At 37.5% G+C, this 20,429-nt stretch overlaps 1 pseudogene across 1 annotated transcript; it reads right to left on the bottom strand.

Moving 5' to 3' along the window:
* Positions 1 to 471: 471 nt before the first annotated feature.
* LOC308393726 lies at positions 472 to 14,346 on the bottom strand (annotated as a pseudogene). Its single transcript, XR_013974785.1, has 17 exons — positions 14,077 to 14,346; positions 12,822 to 12,984; positions 12,522 to 12,671; positions 12,249 to 12,409; positions 11,638 to 11,814; positions 11,408 to 11,546; positions 10,660 to 10,847; positions 9,932 to 10,073; positions 9,478 to 9,666; positions 7,765 to 7,987; positions 4,515 to 4,677; positions 3,964 to 4,124; positions 3,333 to 3,509; positions 3,117 to 3,255; positions 2,697 to 2,884; positions 920 to 1,061; positions 472 to 744 (listed from the first exon to the last, which is right to left on the bottom strand). The product of XR_013974785.1 is annotated as an uncharacterized misc_RNA (transcript).
* Positions 14,347 to 20,429: the final 6,083 nt, after the last annotated feature.

The raw sequence follows: 20,429 nt of genomic DNA, 5'->3' as shown, positions 1-20,429 counted from the left end.
TTCTCACTTCAAACACAGTTCAGGTAAAACAAAAAACTTTGACTGGGTACATGCTGATATATAGAGATATGAAAAGTCAAGCTTCAGAAGAGACAAATTTTCAGAGTTACTATTTGTTTAAGGTCAAGTATTCTATAAGCCTTCAAATAAAGTGGAAATTTTTATAATGTTTTCTTTGAAACAAGCTTTTCTCATCATAACATGACAGAATTCAGAATTGTAAAAGCAATGAACAGGCAGGTATCATATACTATGAAATTGTTAGCCAGCAAAGGGACTCAGTCCATGCTTTCACTTGCTTTAATGTCAGAATGAAAGGATAAACTAATCTCAGTTTTAGCTGGTTTAACATTAAAATGTATACTTGAATATAAAAGATTCACTGTGTAAAAGTTTATCAAAACTGGTATACCGGCTGACAAGAACAAAAATGACAAATCCCATTTTACACACACTATGAGATATGAAAAATACAGAGGGGTAGATACTGTATTAGATAATAAATGTGATAAAACAGTGATTCATCAAGCTGAGAATCAGGCATTTTCACTTTGTCATAGTTGCTGGTTTAACGTGTTACAGCACAGAGGCGGTAAGGTTGGGGACAGCGAGTCCCTCCCAGCTGGAACTGCAGACTGGGCTGCTCTCCAGCAGGTGCAGAGAATGAAAACCTCTGAAAGAGGGAGGCAAAGAACAGGAATAACTCCATCCTGGCCAGCTGTTCCCCAATACACACACGCTTACCTGAGAATACACAGCATACAGTTTTATTATGTTAGATAAAATAGTCACTTTTATCACAGATTAATATTGCACAAACAAAGACATTGTGGTGGCAAGATGATTACAAGGAAAGACATAGTATGGGTTTTTCATTTTGCTCTTTTTAGAATAGAAAAGGTTTTGACTTCCAACTAACCTGCAGAAAATGGAAGGAAGGCCTCTCTCTTGCGAAATTTACCATCCTGGTCCAGAAAGTGTTCGGGGTTGAAAGAGTGTGGAGTTTCCCACATTGACTCATCATGTAGGACCGAGTCAAGTGAAGCCAGGATTATGGTGCCCTGAAGAAGTATGACACAAAAAACTGAGATGCTAAAATTGTAAAATAATCAAAAGTGTGTTACGAACTTGCATGTTCATGTGTTTGTTTTGTGCAGGTGATGTATCTTTTTATGTTAATTCAGCTGTGCCAGGGCCCTGCTCCGATTGGTGCGTGGATACACCGCCCTGACGTGACTGGTCCCAGCTGGAGGACCCGCCCATTAAAAGGAGACTGGAGTGCTATGGCGGGAGAGGTCCTTGCGTTTCTCCTCATGACCCAGCAGTGTACCTGTGGCAGCGGCTGGCTGCAGTGCGGCTTAGAAGTTGTGGAAGTGGAGTGGGTAGGGGTGAGCTGCCGTTTCTTTTGATCACCCGTTTTCTCCTGTTTTGAATTAGTTAAGGAGCTCAGACTCTGTCTTTTTTTTTTTTGGACTTTGTTTTGGTAAGGGCAGGGGTGCGGGATTTGTGTAGATTTGTTTTGTTTATTGTTTTGGCCTTGGCTCACCCTGAAGTGTTGACACTCCCGTTTTGTTGTTCCTTTTTTCCACATTGTAAATAAATCACATTATAACGAACGGATTTGTTTGCTGTGGCTGCTTGGGTCTTGGGGGGGAAGCGAGTGCCTCACTCATGTTATTGCCTGGCCCTAGACGGGTGGTAACAAGTGTAATAAATAAAAAAAATTAAATAAAATCAGAAGAAAGAGAAAATATCAGATATTTAAACTAATAAAATTCATTGGGACAACACCGTGTTTACCACTGTGTACTATATCATCTTTTTACTCATTTTTTTACTCATTTGCAAACTGAGGAGACCTGGTGCTGGACTTTTTTGGAGAAAATGTCCCATCCTTTCTGATATAGGAATTTATCTGTTAGGCAGTCTTGAGTTTTATTTGTTAGATATTTTTTTGTTTCATGACTCTTCTACTATCCCACCTTTTTAGGACATGTTTCTGTAATCAGATTCAAAATAAGCTGATAGTTTTTATGAAATAGTAAAATATCTCAATTTAAACATCTGACATGTTTTCTAATATATTTCTGTTACATGTTGGTTTATAAAACTTACAAATCACTGCATTCTGTTCTTATTTAAATCTCACAAAATATCCCATTTCCATATATTTTAGCCAATAACCACAGTTAATAATAAATGCATCTAATTTATCAGGAATTTAGATCATTTTCTGAACAATATTCGAAAGACTCACTCACCTACAGGTTCAAGCTCACATAAACACATGATTTCTGTCTTCCCATACAATACTTGAAACACTAGTATGAACTAGAGTGAACAGCTACTTAATTAAAGTTATAACTTTGTGCAACTTCAAAAAAAATAAACAATGTTTGCATCATCAAGTATCAACAACAGTCCAAAATGGACAAATAACAAAGCTGAGGTCGAAGAGCAAGTGTAGGATCTCCTGAATACTTAGAAAGGACGTGGTAATCACCTTGTTTCAACAGTTTGTCCGTTTGTTTGTTTGTTTGTTTGTTTGTTTCATTTTGGCGTTTATTTGTGTATTGTGTATTTATTTGCTTTTTATGTTTGGGGGGTTGGGTTGGTTCCTGGAGGTTTAAAATGATAAGCCAGAAAGTCTGTCTTGGAAAAATAAAAGGCACTAAAATTATTAGTGGATTGTGTACCTTTGGGATTGTGTACTTATCAATTGCAGTGTCCTTGCTTGCACTGCGGGCCACATTGAAGGGGATAATGTTGCCCACTCTCTGGATCTCATGGATGACCGCATCAGTATAGGGCATGTTTTCTCTGTCAGTCATAGACGGCTGTCTGGATGAACCAATCACAGCATCGATCTCAGCCTGGACTCTCTCTGCGGAGTGAAAACAGGAAACAAGTTTAAAAATAAAGCTTAAGATGAAAATAAACTAAAAAACTAAAACTAAACTGAAATGAGTGAGACTTAAAAAAAACTTAAAAGCCATAATAACTGAGTGTTGTCTGCTGCACAGTTAACTGGGGAGAAAATTCTCATTCCACCTGCAATCAATATGTGATGGCAAGATGATTACACAGTATGCAGGCATGGTGGATATTATGCACACCTTGTATGTCAGGGTAGAAGATCATGTAAAGTAGTCCCCAGTGTAAAGTAGTGGTTGTAGTTTCGCTTCCAGCAAAAAACAGATCCATAGTGCATGCACTTAAACTGCTGTGATCAAAAACTGAATCACTGCCCTCCTTCTAGCAGAGACAGGAATAAATAACTGTTGACATATTTCATTTGAAATGCAAAACGGAAAACACAGCACACCACTCACCTCTCCCATTTCTATGAGAAAGGCATCGATGTAATCTCTCGGTGATGCTGGGTTAAAGTTTTCTATGTGTTCTCTGATTTTCGTTTTTATGAAATCAGTTATGTGTCGTTTTAAAGTTAATATCTTCTGATGAGGTCCAGGCAGCCACTTCACCAACCAGGGCATTGTGTTGTACATCTACAGAACAGAAAGACAGTTACCAAATTATATGATGGCCTGGTAACAACTGTGACATTTCTACTTGTGTATTTCTATGTGGTACTAAAAGGATCCTGAATTAACTTGTGTTGGGGAATCCCACAGATCCAAAGATATTGAAGGAAGTCTAACATCCAGGGAAAAATTAAATCTTTCAAAACCTTATTTTGGAGCAAAGTCAACAAACCATTTCAGTTTGGTGATTCTATACACTCAGTTTATGTTTCAGTGACCACTGAAATTAAAGGTTAATCTAGATAATTATTAACACACTTTCCAATTATGGATGTTCAGTAAAAAAAATTAATTTTAGATCAAGACATTTGAATTCAATAAGGTGATGTTTGTTACTTAACTATATATGACATGTATTTAGGACATGTTGTGATGTAATAAGATTAATAAATGTTGTTGCCTTTTTAAAGGAGGTTACCTGTGCCACTGTGGTTCCCTGTAAACGTACTATCTCAGTAAAGTTATTAAGAATAGACTGATACTGCTCATCAGTGTACTCAAATCGATCCCCAAATACCAAACAACAGATGATGTTTGACACGGCGTTGTTTAACAGTGGCTGGGCATTAACAGGCTTTCCTGTAGAATAAAGAGACAATGAGAATACGAGGCAGTAAAAGGCTTGTTGCGTAATGATGTTTGTGCAATTTCTAAGTGTGTGTGCGTGTGTTTGTGTGTGCCTTGATGATCCGCAAAGGCCTCTGTGAGATACTGGCACTCCTGCTGGATGGAAAAGTCCAGGGTCTTCTTCCCCAGACCAAAGTTTCTGAGTGTATGAAGAGTAAATCTCCTCTGCTGCTTCCACTGATACCCATTTGACATCACAAGACCTTTGGACACACACACACACACACACACACACACACACACACACACACACACACACACACACACACACACACTGATGCTGCTGGTCTAATTGCTGCTAATGAGATTCTTTTGGGGGGAAAAAGGAAAAGAAAAAAACACCATTATTCCCAAATAAGTCTTCAAATATGGGTACTGCGGGACGATCTGTGAAATCTTCTCCTTGTTGTACCAGCGCTTCTCTCAAAAGCTTATAGCCATTAAGGACCACAACTCTTCCACCAAAGAGTCGAAGGCTGAAAATTTTTCCATATTTCTCTGCAAACTGAACACAGAAAGTGGACAGGTGTGTTAGTGAGGATGACAACTGTGTTTTTATACATCGCTTTGCATTTAAACATTCGTTTTTATTCATCTCTGACTCTCTTGCACGCTATGTTTTCGTACTGTTTCCATCCCCTCACCCCAAACCAGTCGCGGCAGATAGTTACCCGTCCCCGAGCCTGGTGCTGCTTGAGATTTCGTTCTGCTAAAATGCAGTTTGTTGCCATGTGCTTGATGGTTGCTGGGGTTTTCTCTGTATTATTGCAGGAATTTACAATATCCTAATCACACTGGTGGTAGATGTTGTTTATTTGATCTTTTTTTTTAACCCACTGCCAGGTGGTTGCAAGGCATTTATAATTCACCTTTTATCAGGGGCGGATCTAGAGAAATTTTCTTAGGGTGGCAAAGAAATCAAATGGGGGTGGCAAAATCAAAGCCTTTTTTTCCCCCCAAACACATATGCAGGTGGTTACATATGGTTAAAATGATTCAAATGCAGTAAGTATACACATTTTTCAAATAAATATAGTCTATAACTTAATTATTGTCTGTAGTCCACATAATTACACACTTAAGTTACATAAAACATGTGAGTTTTGATGTTATGTACTGTATAGCCTGTATAATAAATAAATATGTAGCCCAATAAGTATAAAATCCAGAAAGCTACACAACATGGGGTGGTTCATTTACAAACACAAGTCTAACTTAAGTTTCACACTGTTTTTTGTTAGAAAACAATCACATTGTTACAGCTTAAATTACACAAAATGTCAGAAATCTGCACTGTCATGAACAAAAATTTAAACCTAATTTTTCATGATTTGTTGGATTAACCCACTGAGGTCTGAAATACAACCGGCCATTTTTGACTCCTTTTGAGTTTCGGTTTGTATTTCACCCTCAAATTGTTTCATTTTATTTTTTCCCCCTTGCCTTGTTTGGTATCATTCTTTTCAGCTCAACTGAATTTAGTTGTTTTTTTCACTGACATACTGCATTAGTACTATTATTACTATTAATAGTACTATTACTGATCTGAAATCACACAAAGAACTTAAAACCCTAGTAGTATTTTTTACTGTAAAAAAAAAACCCACAGACATGTTGAGTAAATTTTTATAACTTGAAATGCAAATATAAATTGTTCATTTATTGTTCATTTTGTAAACATATACAACTATTTATCTAAAAATGCAGCCAATACACCTGCCGTTTGTTTTTTTCATTTTCTACAACCATTTAAAAATATTACTAAAATTAAAGTGAGAGAACAATTAAGTGTTGCAATAAGATGCTCCACAAATGATGTGTGCCAATAAAAAAAAGTTTGTCCACCAAAAGACAGAGGAGAACAGCACAGGGATAAACCTGCAGGCCTGACAACAGGAGGTGTATCACTCTGCTGGTTTTCTACTTAGTGACAGTGTTTACATTGCAAATGTGCCTTAGTGACATTCATTAGTGCCCTCACTGACACACAAAACAAAACGACTACACAACAGAACAGCTACACAAGACAACACAATACACTAAGTATACACTCCACACTAAACGTCACAAATCTCCCACATCTAAAAACTCTCCCTCACTCGCTTGCTCTGTCTCGCTGCCGTTACCGTCATTCCCAAAACTTTTCCCTCTTCCCAAACAACCAAATCCCACATGTTGACTTTTTTTTAAATTGGTCGACATGGTACATTTTTCCACCGATAGGAAAGAGGTGTTTTTTTCCCTTTCTTTACCGTTTTCGCGCTGTCCTTAGAAAATGCTTAAAACACACACACACAAAAACGTAACGACAGTATTTAGAAAAAAAGCATGGCTTATATATATTATCATAACTCTGGATTTACTGGCCTGTAATTAAAATGTAAAAACTTTAAAGTCCGAACTTTCAATGTGGGCTGAAATAGAGACTCAGCATGGCTGCAGCTTTTTGCTATGTCAGCTTAAAATAGTCATGTGATTTGGAGGTGCAGCGTGTCCGTGGACCACGGAGGGTTAATAACACTCACCTTCCTTCCATTTCCAGAGTGTAACATCCAACCACCTGTGTAAAATCCAAAATTCCCATGGTGTTGTTTAAAATGTGCTCTGGCACAATCATAAGCATGGCTTGCTACTGAAAACAAGAAAAAAGCTGGTCCTGCTATGGGCTGAACCATTTGTTAATGGTGCAGGGGTGGAACACTATCCAATATATTCAGTTTTAGCATTTATATTCACTGTTGACTGTAACTACGATAAAAACTGTTAATGCTATCTTATTTTAATAAACAACACCGTCATATGCAAAACTGGGGTGGCACTTGGGGTGGCAAGGGATCATTTTAGGGTGGCACTTGTCACCCCATGCCACCCTTCTAGAGCCGCCCCTGCCTTTTATGGATATAAATAACATGCTACAGTTCTGAAATGAAAATGAAATGATGCTTAAGGCTAAATCCAAGGTCATTTTTACATGCTGCAAGGTGATTGCCAACATGATAAATATGTAAAAATATATATTTGAAAATAATTACATATATAAAGAATTACTTAAAAATCGAGTATCATCATTTAAAGAATTTAATAACTCATTCATTTTTAATTATTTTTTGTATTAATTAATAATATTTTTGTTATTTAAATATTTAACATTTTAATTCATTAATGATACATTTAATTAAATATTTAATAATGTATTTATTGACACTCCAAGCCCTCCATACACTTAAACACGCTATGCAGATTTAGAACTACACACGCATAGCACACTCATACCGCAGAGAAATGCAAAAATGTTTGTGTTTGATTGCAAAAGCAAAGCAGGAGTGACATTATTTCATTGTCGGTAATGTTATAAAACCAGCTCCATGAACTGCTGAATGAACAGTCTGACCTACAGAAGCACAAAGCTATTGCGAATCGAATAACAAAATATAACTTGCACATTTGATTAGTGTAACTTAAAGTGTATCAGTACAATTCAGTTAATGAGGCAGAGCGACTTTATTGGGCAGGCCTGGTGTCTTCATCTTAAACTCTAAACTGTCAGCAATTTGTTTAATATAACATATTATTCTTATGTATAGTGTCATACCTCTGCGAACTGCAGGTGAAGTCTACTAGGTCTGATGCGATGAAGATCGCCGATGAAAGGAAGTGCCCAGGGTCCAGGAGGAAAATTTCTCGGCACTCTGTTCTTTAAAAAATCAGTCAGGAGCAGAAAAACACACAGGAATAAGAAAATGCTGCTGAAGTCTATCCACTCTAACCCGAGGACACTGTATAATGTCTCCATGTCTTCAGTTGTTTGCGCTGACCTGTAGTTCGTTTACAGGTAACAATCAGTTGATCGATTTGTTAACTCCCCCTCGAGCTTTGGTTTCTTTTCACAAAGAGAAAAAAGAGAAACCAAATGCTTCATTACAAAACACGTGAGAACGTTTACTCCGCTTATTCGTCAGATGTGTCAGGGATGGGATAACACTCTTAACTGCGCCAGCACAACAGATCTGAGGTTTGGTACCAAATGCATGCGGTAAGCATGCAGCTGGGGCATGCTAGGTTGTGAAAACAGTGCTCAGTGCTCTCTTGTTGTACCTGCAGCTGCTGCAGAGGGGTCCAATGGCCAAAAAGCAATATAGTAACACAGATTTCTCTTTGAAAAGCGCATATTAGCATAGTAAAACCTTCACTGGCTGCAATGGTGGTTTAACCAGATCCCTTAGTTTCTGTAGATGTTCATAGAACTTGATTTTTTCTCAACAGAGACTTCAGAAGTTGAACTTCAGAACCTGTAATCTGCTGAATGCACTCTCCCAGTTTAGGGGTTGAAGCCTCCAATGCACCCATTCAACCTCTCAACCTGCTCCAGTTGTACCTCAGTCCTCTTAATCTCACAATTTTACTGTCACCAATCTGAAACTTGCTGTTTTCAACCACTTTTAGAGGTGTGTCCCATTGTGTGTCTGTACAAAGAACAGGCAGATTCCACACAAAAGCTCCAGCCAGCAATGCGGTTCACATCCAGCCTATAATTATCCTTTGTTTATAATCTTAAGATTGCTGAATTATTGGTCACTAATAGTATTTGTGTGGTAATAGTGCTTTCACTTAAGGATTTAAATATTTGCCTCACCATGGTTACTTTAGACGTGGTGACATTCTCTCACTGGTTATTTTATATCATGCACATGTGAAGATAAAGAACACCTCAGAATTTTCTTTGTGTGCAAAGGCAAAGGTTTGATTTACACCCAAGAAAAGTTCTTTACTTCTTCACATGCCAGAATGTGGTGTTTTATTCATGAAGACAACAAGTGACTCTGAAAGCCTTTAAATAAAGAGTAAAGTGTTTATTGAAATTTTATTTTCACAAAACCCATTTGAAGTATCCCGATTACATCATGCACTCTCAAACTGATAAACAGCACTGAAACTAACTGTACTCCCACCCGTCACACCCGATTCTGAAACTATATTGTGACCTTAAACACCAATCCTAATGACAGTGTGATTTATTTAAGCACATTGAGTCTGGTAGGTCTGACAAATTTAATGTGGTTTGGAAAAGACTTTAAGAGAGTTGGAAGAGAATGTATTTACTGCATATTTGAAAACAGTCCTTTAATACAGAGAGGACAAAAAAATCACAACTGGCATTATTCTAAAATTGTAATATAGGAGATCATCATTCATTACAACAAATATAATAGAATATAATAGATTAGCTGGAAGACAGTGTAATAATAATGGAAGACAGTGATTAGTTGTGATTCATTGTACTGAGAAAGATATGCCCTCGGTTTACAAGAACTGGTGGTTTAACGTGGCACGGCACAGAGGCGGTAAGGTTTGGGACTGCGAGTGGCTCCTAACTTGAACTCCAGACTGGGCTGCTCTCCAGCAGGTGCAGAGAATGAAAACCTCTGAAGGAGGGAGGTAAAAAACAAGAATAACTCCATCCGGGCCAGCTGTTCTCCAAGACATGAGCGCTTGCCTGAGTACACAATGAGACACAAGTTTTATTCACACAATTTAGAAGTTAATCACTTTGATCACAGATTATTGCTGCAGCTGTGGAACTTAACAGAGATACCATTAACAGACCGATCCCCTACCAAAGTTAAGGCTGTAACTGTAAATGGCTGCTAAGTCAAACAATTAATGGCAAGACATACTACTTTATTAATCTTGCCTTCTTAAAACACTTGGCTTGAAACATCCTTTAACTGGATTTTGAGGAACTGCAACAACTGACTAACCTGTAGAAAAAGGAAGGAAGGCCTCTCTCCTCCTGAATTTACCATCCTGGTCGAGAAAGTGTTGAGGGTTGAAGGAGTTTGGAGTTTCCCACATTGTCTCGTCATTTAAGACAGAGTGTAGAGCAGGTATGATCATTGTACCCTGAGAAAATACAGCCAGTTAGAAGTGTTATTTAAACATGTCTAGTGTTTGTTCTAATCAGCGTGTCATACGTGTTTCTGGTATTGCTGATTGTTCATGCATTTATTACTTCTACATTCATCTATTCATTATTAACAGGTTGCTCAAAATGCTCGCTGAAAAGCCTTCAGATGATTCAAAATGCTGCAGCAAGAGTACCGACAGGGACTAGAAAGAAAGAGCATATTTCATTCATATTAACTTCTATAAAACTTGTGGTTCCCAGTGTGTTTAAAAGTAGAATAGGAGGCAGAGCCTTCAGCTTTCAGGCCCCTCTTCTGTTTCTCCCAGTTTGGATGTGGGAGGCAGACACCCTCTGTACTTTCAAGATTAAGCCTAAAACTTTCTTTTTTGATGAAACATATAGTTTCCATGATGCACTGAGTGGTTCTTCTTCAAAACAAAATGTTATTGAGGACAACAAACTTTGAGAGTCCTGGCATTAGATGATAAAAGGACAACTTTTTCATTCAAAATCTATCTGAGAAAACAAAAAACACCAAAAAGTGCTATAAAAAAAATTCTTCTTCGCAATTCCTTTGTGTACCTTTGGGATTGTGTACTTATCCAATGTTGTGTCCTTGTTTGCAACATGGGCCACATTGAGGGGAATGATGTTGCCCATTCTCTGGATCTCATGGATGACCGCATTAGTATACGGCATGTTTTCTCTGTCAGTCATAGACGGCTGTCTGGATGAACCAATCACAGCATCGATCTCAGCCTGGACTTTTTCTGCACATAGTGAGAAAACAAACTGGTGGCTGTTGTTGCAATTTGGCACTAATAAAAGGAACCTGGATTAAAAAATAAAACTGAAATAAACTGAACAAAATTAACCAACACAAGAATGATCTGTGAGAAATCTGTTAGATTTGTATTGTTGGATTGTCATTTATGCCTAGAAATATATATTTATTAGGTTTAGGGAAGTCGTTTATGGGGTCACACACACACACAGACATACTTACACGGTACTCTTTGTGTGCATGTATACGTCATATGTTAATGAACCTATGTATATTCATGTAACCTAAATAAAAGAGCAGTGTTACGGGGGAACGGACGAGAGCAACTGGGGTCAAGCGAAGGAACGGCGTTTGTCCAATTCTCTCCCGTGCACGAGAAACATAAAGAACTTTGCCTACTCATGTCTTGCTTTGCTGTGTAGTTAAATTGTCTTGAACGTTCCAGCGAATAGGTTTAAGCTACAAACCTGTCAAAATCTCTGAAAAAAACGAATAGAAAGATGGTCCCAAGTGTGTATTCAGGATTAATATTGTTCATACACACACCTTGAATGTCAGGGTAGTAGATCATGTATAGCAGTCCCCAGTGTAAAGTAGTTGTAGTGGTTTCAGTTCCAGCACCAAACAAGTCCAGGGTGCAAATGCACAAATTGCTGAGACTAAAACCAGAGTCTTCGTCCTCCTTCTATCAGAGTCACAAAAGCCAGACGCAGGAAATAAAAGGCATGTTTTTTAGAAAATGTAAATGAACAAGAACACATTTTGAAAACACTTACCTCCCCCATTTCTATGAGAAAAGCATCAATGTAGTCTCTTGGTGATGATGGGTTGAGGTTTTCTCTGTGTTCTTTGATCTTGACTTCTACAAAATCAATTATCTTTTGGATCAGAGTGAATATTTTTTGGTGAGGTCCAGGCAGCCACCTCATCAGCCAGGGTAATGTGTTGTAAATCTACAGAACAGGAAGACAGTAGCAGTAATAGGTCAAATTTTGCAAAAGTAGGCTTAACCTGTGATCGGCAGTAATGAAAAGTAACCGAGTAAAATCATTTAAACACAATTTTGAAGCATACTTTAATAGTAATTAAAATCTCTTTTACACCACAGCAGATTTCATAAGTGACTTTCTTCCTCCACTGCAGTTAAAGGAACACAACAGTAAAATATTTCAGGAAAGATAATCTGCGCTGAGATATCAGTCTGAGAATCTGAGACAAGGCACAGCCCAGGTGGAGTCTAATGTGAACAATAGCTATGCTCCTCTAACTGCTCTGTTTGCAAAAACAGCTTTCACTTGGGCTGCACAAAAAAGTTCAGCTAAAGTTTCTTATTTGTTATTTTTAAATCCTGAATCAAACAACACTAACATATGTGAAAGAGTTTCACCTGTGCCCACACGCTTCCCTCCAAGTACACTATGTCACTGAAGAGCTGCAGAATAGACTGAAACTGCTCATCGGTGTACTCAAAACGATTCCCAAACACCAAACAGCAAATGATGTTGGACACAGCATTGTTTAACAGTGACTGGGTATTAAAAGGTTTTCCTGAAAGAGCATATGTTCATTAGACAAAACATTAAAGCAAACTCATAATTAATTTCGATTATGTAAAAAAATTGTGTACGTTTTGTGTGTGTGTGTGGGTGTGTGTGTGTGCCTTGGTGATCTGCAAAAGCCTCTGTGAGATACTGGCACTCCTGCTGGATGGAAAACTCCAGGGTCTTCTTGCCCAGACCAAAGTTTCTGAGTGTGTGAAGAGCAAATCTCCTCTGTTGCTTCCACTGATACCCATTTGATATCACAAGACCTTTTGGAAAAACAAGACTGCGTTAGGCCCAAAGTAACTTAAAAATAAGGTCAGTAAAATACTGACCTAAGTTTTAACATTGCTAAATAGTCAGATGATGCTGGTCTTATTAAAAAACATCTTGAAAAACTTTTCAAGTAAAATTATCACCTTTATTCCCAACCAATTCTTCAAACATTGGTAGGCTGGGGCGATCCATGAAGTCTTCTCCTCGTTGGATTAGGGCTTCTTTGACAAGCTTGTAGCCATTAATGATCACAGTTCTTTGACCAAAGAATCGAAGGCTGAATATGTTTCCATGTTTCTCTGCAAACTGAACATGAACAGAAGATTTTGCTTAGTGTTGGGTTGGGATCTGCCTCATTTGGGTGACCGCTTCATAATTTTGGCTATTTCCTCTTAAGAAAGCCAATATTAATACAGCTTCTTCTGAATAAAATACAGCTTCACATACAGCAATGTCCCTTTCTCTCAATAAATAACCAAAAAGACAAGATAACAAAAACTTTATTCATACCATAGGTAGGCATTTTATATAAGAAAATATTTAAGACAATGTTAAACTCTGTGACTGTTGTGCTCTATTGCACATTTCAAAAGCAATTAAAAGCATTTTACTTGCTTTATAAATGCACTGTCTGTTTGTCTATTACTTTCCAGCCCACTAGTAACTCATGATAATGGTTGCGTTCTATGAGTATTAGGGCGAGAAAAAAAATACTGTTGATCATTTTGAGAATAAGATCAAGAATGTATTTTGAGAAAAAAGTCAAAATACTGTTCTTTGAAAAAAGGCGAAATTATGTTTCTGGGGGAAAAGTCAAAAAGTCTATTTAGAGGAAAAAGTCAAAATGTGGAGATTACAGTAGTTGTTTCACGACAAACTGCCACGTTTGCTATACCCTCTAAGTTAGTGAAAGCATACTTCAGAATGAGTTTTTAGCAACAAGAAAGGAAATTATTTCTGTTTAGCACATAAACAAATTAGGATGTTGAAAAGATGGTGCAGAAAGCTTCATCTGCTCAGATGGAAAACCACACAAACTTCAGACAGTAGGCCAGATTTGTACAAAATGAAATTGATATTTGTAAGGTTATTGATAGTTACACTCTTGTCCAATAAAGAGGTCATATGTCAGGATTCTGGCCTTCTACATGTTCCTAAAGCCAGAAAAAAGACTATTGGAGAGCGTGCTTTTTCTTTTCTTGCCCCATTTTTGTAGAACAACCTCCTTCAACGCATGCTCTGTGGAGCTTTTTAAAGCTAAGTTGAAGACCCACTTGTTCACCGTATCCTACGTGTCTTAATTCGGTGTAATACCACTTTTAATGCCTGGGGCACTTTATTTTTATAACATGACATTTTATTAATAAAAATTAGTAGTAGCAGTAGCAGTATGTATACCTCTGCAAACTGCAGATGAATTCTATCAGGTCTGATGCGATGAAGATTTCCAATGAAAGGCAGAGCCCTCGGTCCGGGAGGAAAGTTTTTTGGCACTCTGTTCTTCAAAACTTCAGTCGTAAGCAGAAGAACAAACAAAAAGATTAAAATGCTCCTGCCGTCTATCCACTCTGAGCCAAGAAGGCTGTATAATGTCTCCATGTCTTCGCTTAGTTAGGCTGTCGCTTGTTGAGATGGGCTATATCTGCAAATGTGACGATGATTGTTTTATTACCAGAGGACGTGGAAAGACGCTTTCAAAATAAAAGCGCGTGGTTAATAAGACTTAACCAATGTAAAATTACACTACATCTCTAAGACACTCTGTTACAACTGTTACACCTGTACCAGGTGGTTAAGAAGAATCCACACCTGCTTCACGCCCTGGAGGACGGGGCTGTGCCCCCCCCACACCCTCTAGCAGATTATTACATGAAGGAACCTTTTAAAAAAACAAAAAACAAGCGCGTCCATGCTCACAGGTGTACACACGGGTGATCACACCCACAAACTACACCCTTTTTGGCTCCTACCTCAAAGCACACTGTGTTCTGTTGATCTTATGTGCTGCACAATAATGTTTAACATTTAGTATTTACTGTCATATTCCCATATATCATTGTGATGTTGTTTATTCTATTACTCTTGTTCTCTTCTGCTTGCTTTCTTTTTTCTTTCTCAGCAGGTGATCCAGGTGATTGATATATGCATTTTTTTTCTCTGCCCGTTCTGTTGGTTTTTGTCTTTTGCCCTTCTCCCCCGTCCCTCTTCTCAGCTGTTTCTCTTTCCCTCTTTCTTTCTCCCCTTCTTTCCCCCAGTCAAGTCTGTCCCGTATTCAGTAAGTGAAAAAAAAAAAAAAAAAAAAAAAAAAATCGGAGTTGTAACAGTGTATGAAGTTAGGAAAATTTAGGGCTACGTTTAGGAGGAACACAGGTAACAGTGCTTGTTTCAGGTCTTAGACACACGGTGTGTTTTCAGTGTAGGATTATTGTTTTCGTACATTTATTAATTAAGAAAACACCCGAGAAATAAAACTTTTACCTTTTAGTTAAATTTAGAAAGCTTATGGCTTTGTTTTTCACTGACTGTCTACTTTGTTTTTTTTTTCTCAAAAAATTACGTAATATATTTATTAAATATTTCATTCACAAAGATCTCATTTGTGATTTAAGATCAGTTTTTGAGCAGTATATTTCAGACCTCTACTGGCCTGTATGGTTTACAGTAGTTGGTATTCTTCTTCTGGGGACCTTTGGGTTCTTGCCATAATTACATAACATATTCAGAGCCAAAGAAAACAACACACTCAGTGTGTGAAACGTTTAAACCGCCCAGTAGGTTAAAGGCACTGGCACCTTATCTTGAAACCCGACTCCTAATTTGGTTTGGAATGTGGGAAGAATAATGAGGAGAACTTTAAAGAAAAATTATTTAAAATGATACAGTTAACAAAGATATCGGTGTGCCTTTTATTCAAATGGATTGCTTTTATACACTGACTTAAGAGAATAGTGATTAATTGTTTAAAATGTATTTTAAAAAAGGGGGGAAAGCAAGTTGAACTGAACAAGGGGAAGTTAAAGTAACAGAGTCGTTTGTCAGTCATTAAATGCTGCCCAATAATTAATCTCTATACAACAATTTGTTTGCAGGTTTGTGTATTCCTGCTATTACATTGAGGCCGACAGTTGAGCAAACTTCTTGGCTAGCGCCCCCCAAATTGCTATTTGTGTACTTTAGTCTTTTGCATCATCCAGCTGTATTGAAACACTCAAATGGGAATGAATGGGTTGTTAATACTGCAAATTTGTTTCCCATAACATTTAGATTTAACCAATAATATTTAGAACTGGCACATATACTTAACATGTTTATGTTACATTTAGATTTACATTAAAAACTCTGCAAATATCTGTGACTTGAAAAGCAATATCAAAGCAGACTTTTAAGAAGTTTGGAGCTAAATACATTTTGAAGTTTGAAGCTTCAATTTACAATCAGCTCCATAGTAACCAGCTGGAAGAGCTCAACCTCCTGACTTGTTATTTACATTGGAATTCCCAAGATGTCCTCAGTCTTATGTAACATGGTTGGAGCCTGCACTGAGGAGCTTATGTCCACACTTCATTTGTTCCTATGCTTGTTACACAAAACCTAGCAGCCATCCTGAAACTTAGAGGTGGAATATATGAAAAAAGTAAATTTGGTAGAGATCTTTTTATCGTTACTTTCCAAGCCATGTGTGAATATTGCTAGCTGGTGGATGTTCTGTTTTTTTTATTCTGTAAAATACCAGCATCCTTAGTTCCCAAACAGCCACAGGGCTTTGCCTTTTTCAAGAAATGTTTTCACTGGAGTTGACTTAAAAACAATGGAAAATAATAGCAGAAGACAGTCATTGAGAGAGCAGAGAAACAGACATGCTCAGTTTAGGATAACTCATGCTCTAACGTGGCACAGCACACAGACGATAAGGTTTGGGACTGCGTGTGGCTCCCAAAATGAAGTCCAGACTGAGTTTCTCTCCTGAAAATGGCTGAAAATGTTTCCATATTTCTCTGCAAACTGAACACAGACGGCATATTGTTGTTTTTGGAACAAGATACATTCTGAGGAGGCTATTTATATTTATCATTTCTACAATCAATACTTGTTGCTGTTTTTTGTTTACTAAATATCAGCACTGCTAAAATTTAGTCATAGTAGGCTACAACCTGTTAGGTTGATTGAAGCCAAATATACACATAGGAATGCGACTAAAAATAATTAACCTTTTTGTCGTGATAATTTCACTTGTTAAAAATATTTGAATAGAAAGAAAAATAAATAACTATTTACAAGCACTTACAAGTACATTATACATATAACGCGTATTTGGTTAAGCAAACAGTCCAAACTTCAAAAGAAGAACCCAAATTACTATCACAGAACCCATTACACAAATATTTCAAAAATTAACTTTTGAGAAATTGGAATTAGTGCATTGCTGAATGTAATTGATTAAAATGTTACAGATTAACTAATTTTATGTCTATAAACTAAAATATTACAATTCTAATGCAGTATATTTTAGGGCCCATTTAATTTATGAATTGTGCTAGATTTGTTTTTCTAGGTTGACGATTCCATTTTATAAATTAATATTTTTACTTGTTATTGACCCTGTATGTAGGGCTTGCACAAGCCAGTAAAAGTTTGCTAAATAAAGCCTTAATCATTATATAGTTGCTTCAAGCCTCATGCAAGCTAAATAACAACTCTGTCTACTCCAGTGTAAATTATGCCTCCTTGCACTCCAGTGATTCATTTCACATGTTTGTTTCCTTTCACATTATTTTTCTTGTTTTATTACTAGTTAGTCAGCTGCAGGTGAAATCTGTCTGGTTGAATGAAGGTTTTTGAAACCTCAAATGTAATACCTTTATTTTTTATTTTGGTAAGGACTCATACTTCTGTCAACTGCACGTGAAGTCTGGTAGACTGGATACAATGAAGGTCACCAATGAAAGGAAGAGCCCAGGGTCCAGGAGGAAAGTTTTTTGGCACTCTGTTCTTCAGAATATCTGTCAACAGTAGAAAAACAGTCAAAAATATTAAAATACTCCTGCCATCTATCCACTCCAAGCAGAGAAGATTGTATATCGACTCCATATCTTCTATTCAACTCTCCTGCTACAAGTGAACAGCAGACATGTCCAGGTATGTCAAGGTTCAACTTTTCATGGTCAACTTTGAACACAAGAGGACATGTTTGCTCTTCTGTGACAACAGCCTGTCTGGGGTAAGTCATATTGTGGAACCATTAAATAAATCCTCCAAATGCCTTAGCTTTAAACTTGACATAAATCTTAAATCCACTTAATAGGAACATATACACAGAACAACTATGACTAATGATCTATCTCTGACTAGATACATCCTGAGAACAGGTCACAGGTTAACTTGTAACCTGAATCACTGATAGCGCTGCAGTCCCACCTCATGCTGAACCGTGAGCAAAGTGCAAACTTTAACACAAAGAAATCTCTCAGTGTAAAGAAACCTCAGTGTGATTTATTTGCATTAGTTAGATTTAGAAGGCCCTAAAGGTTCAATGTGCATTACAGAGGATTGTAATATGGTTGTTCCCAGTTATTTCTTTTGTCACGGTCTTGGGTCGGCGACGCAGTCTTTTCCTTTTTGGTATTATTACTCTTTGATTTCTTGATGTGTCTTTGTTAGTTCTTAGGTTTTGGTTCTGTGTTCCCACTGTTCCGTGTTAGCATTGTGCCTCTAGGTTTAGTCTGTGGATTTCTTTTTTTACTTTGAAGGTTTTGTCTCATGTTATTGTATTGTGCTTTACTTCCTTGTCTTGCCCAATTAGTTCCAGCTGTCTTGCCACCTGTTCCTCTTTCCCTCATGTTCCTGCCATTGAGGATGTCCACAAGAAGAGATGTCTACGCCGAGCACACTTCATTCTCAGGGACTCCTCTCATCCTGCCAATAAACTCTTCCAGCTCCTCCCCTCTGGAAGACTCTACAGGACCCTACAGACTAAAACCAGCAGGTTTAGGAACAGCTTCTTCTCCACAGCTGTCACCCTACTGAACTCAGTCCCCTGCTGCTTCCATCCACACTAATTCTCCATCCATAACCCCTTATCCCTCTCAGGGACCATGATCATGATTCACATTCATTTGTAACATTCACCGTATGCTCATATTGGTTAATACTGTAGTTTAGGACACTGACATAGTATGCTCTCTGGTACAGTGCATACACTGTTAGCTATTATAGTCTACTCAGAGTTCATCTGTATACTTCGTCTCTCCGTACATAATCTGTTCATAACCATTCCACCCTTTATACAGTAGCGTGCAAAAGTATTCGGCCCCCTTGAACTTTTCCACATTTTGTCACATTACAGCCACAAACATGAATCATTTTTACTGGAATTCCACGTGAAAGACCAATACAAAGTGTTGTACACGTGAGAAGTAGAACAAAAATCATATATGATTCCAAACATTTTTGTTTGGGTAATTTTTCAGCCCCCTTTGGTCTGAGTGCAGTCAGTTGCCCGTAGACATTGCCTGATGAGTGCTAATGACTAAACAGAGTGCACCTGTGTGTAATCTAATGTCAGTACAAATACAGCTGCTCTGTGAAGGCCTCAGAGGTTGTCTAAGAGAATATTGGGAGAAACAACACCATGAAGTCCAGAGAACACACCAGACAGGTCAGGGATAAGGTGTACACCACTTTGTATTGGTCTTTCACGTGGAATTCCAATAAAATTGATTCATGTTTGTGGCTGTAATGTGACAAAATGTGGAAAAGTTCAAGGGGGGTGAATACTTTTGCAAGCCACTGTAGTACCCTTATCTGTATATATTAGTATATCCGTACATCTGCCTGTAGTACATCTGTATATTTGCTTAACATATCTGTATGTAATCTGCTCTTATTGCACTTACTACTCTTGCACTTCTTATTAGATGCAAACTGTATTTCGTTACCCTGTATTCATAGCTGTGTAATGACAATAAAGTTGAATCCAGTCATAATCCTAATCACTTTGCAATATGTAACATGTGCAATGTTATATATTACTGTATATATAAAATCCATATTTATTCTTGAGTATGTACTTAGCACCGGAGAACTGTGCACTTTTACCTTTTCCTTTTTGTTCTTTACATGTTTCCACTGGGCAGAAGTTTCTTTCAATCTCATTGTACATAGATCTATTCTATTCTATGCTATGCTATTCTATTCTATTATCAACATAGCACTTGTAGCTAGTGGGACATGATGATTTGCTTCTGTCTGCTTACTGTCTGGGATGGAAGATGACAAAGAGTTATTAAAAGTGGGCCAACATTTCTCTACAACTATGTGAGAGACAAGTCATACAGAACGAAAATATTTAAAGTTACTGTTGCTAAAGATAGTTTTTGTTTTTTAAAGTACTGCAGTGTCCTGTGAATCGTTTCTTTTCAAATCAAATCAAATCACTTTTATTGTCACATCACATGTGCAGGCACACTGGCACAGCACATGCGAGTGAAATTCTTGTGTGCGAGCCCCACAAGCAACAGAGATGTGCAAAACACAACAACACAAACGAGCAAAATACGAGAATTGCCAACCTGAAACTAATAAATATATGTACAATATATAATAGTGTATGCATTTCTGGATGTGTATACTAAATGTTTTTCTACGTGTGTGTGTGTATGTGTGTGTGTGTATACACATTTTTACAAATTAAATAGTAAAAAATAAAATATATAAAAATATACAGAGTTGAGACATGTGCAAAACAGTGGCAT

The sequence above is a fragment of the Rhamphochromis sp. 'chilingali' genome, assembly GCF_963969265.1.
Source record: "Rhamphochromis sp. 'chilingali' genome assembly, chromosome: 3".
Taxonomy (NCBI): domain Eukaryota; kingdom Metazoa; phylum Chordata; class Actinopteri; order Cichliformes; family Cichlidae; genus Rhamphochromis; species Rhamphochromis sp. 'chilingali'.
This window is presented reverse-complemented; position numbering and strand designations above follow the sequence as displayed.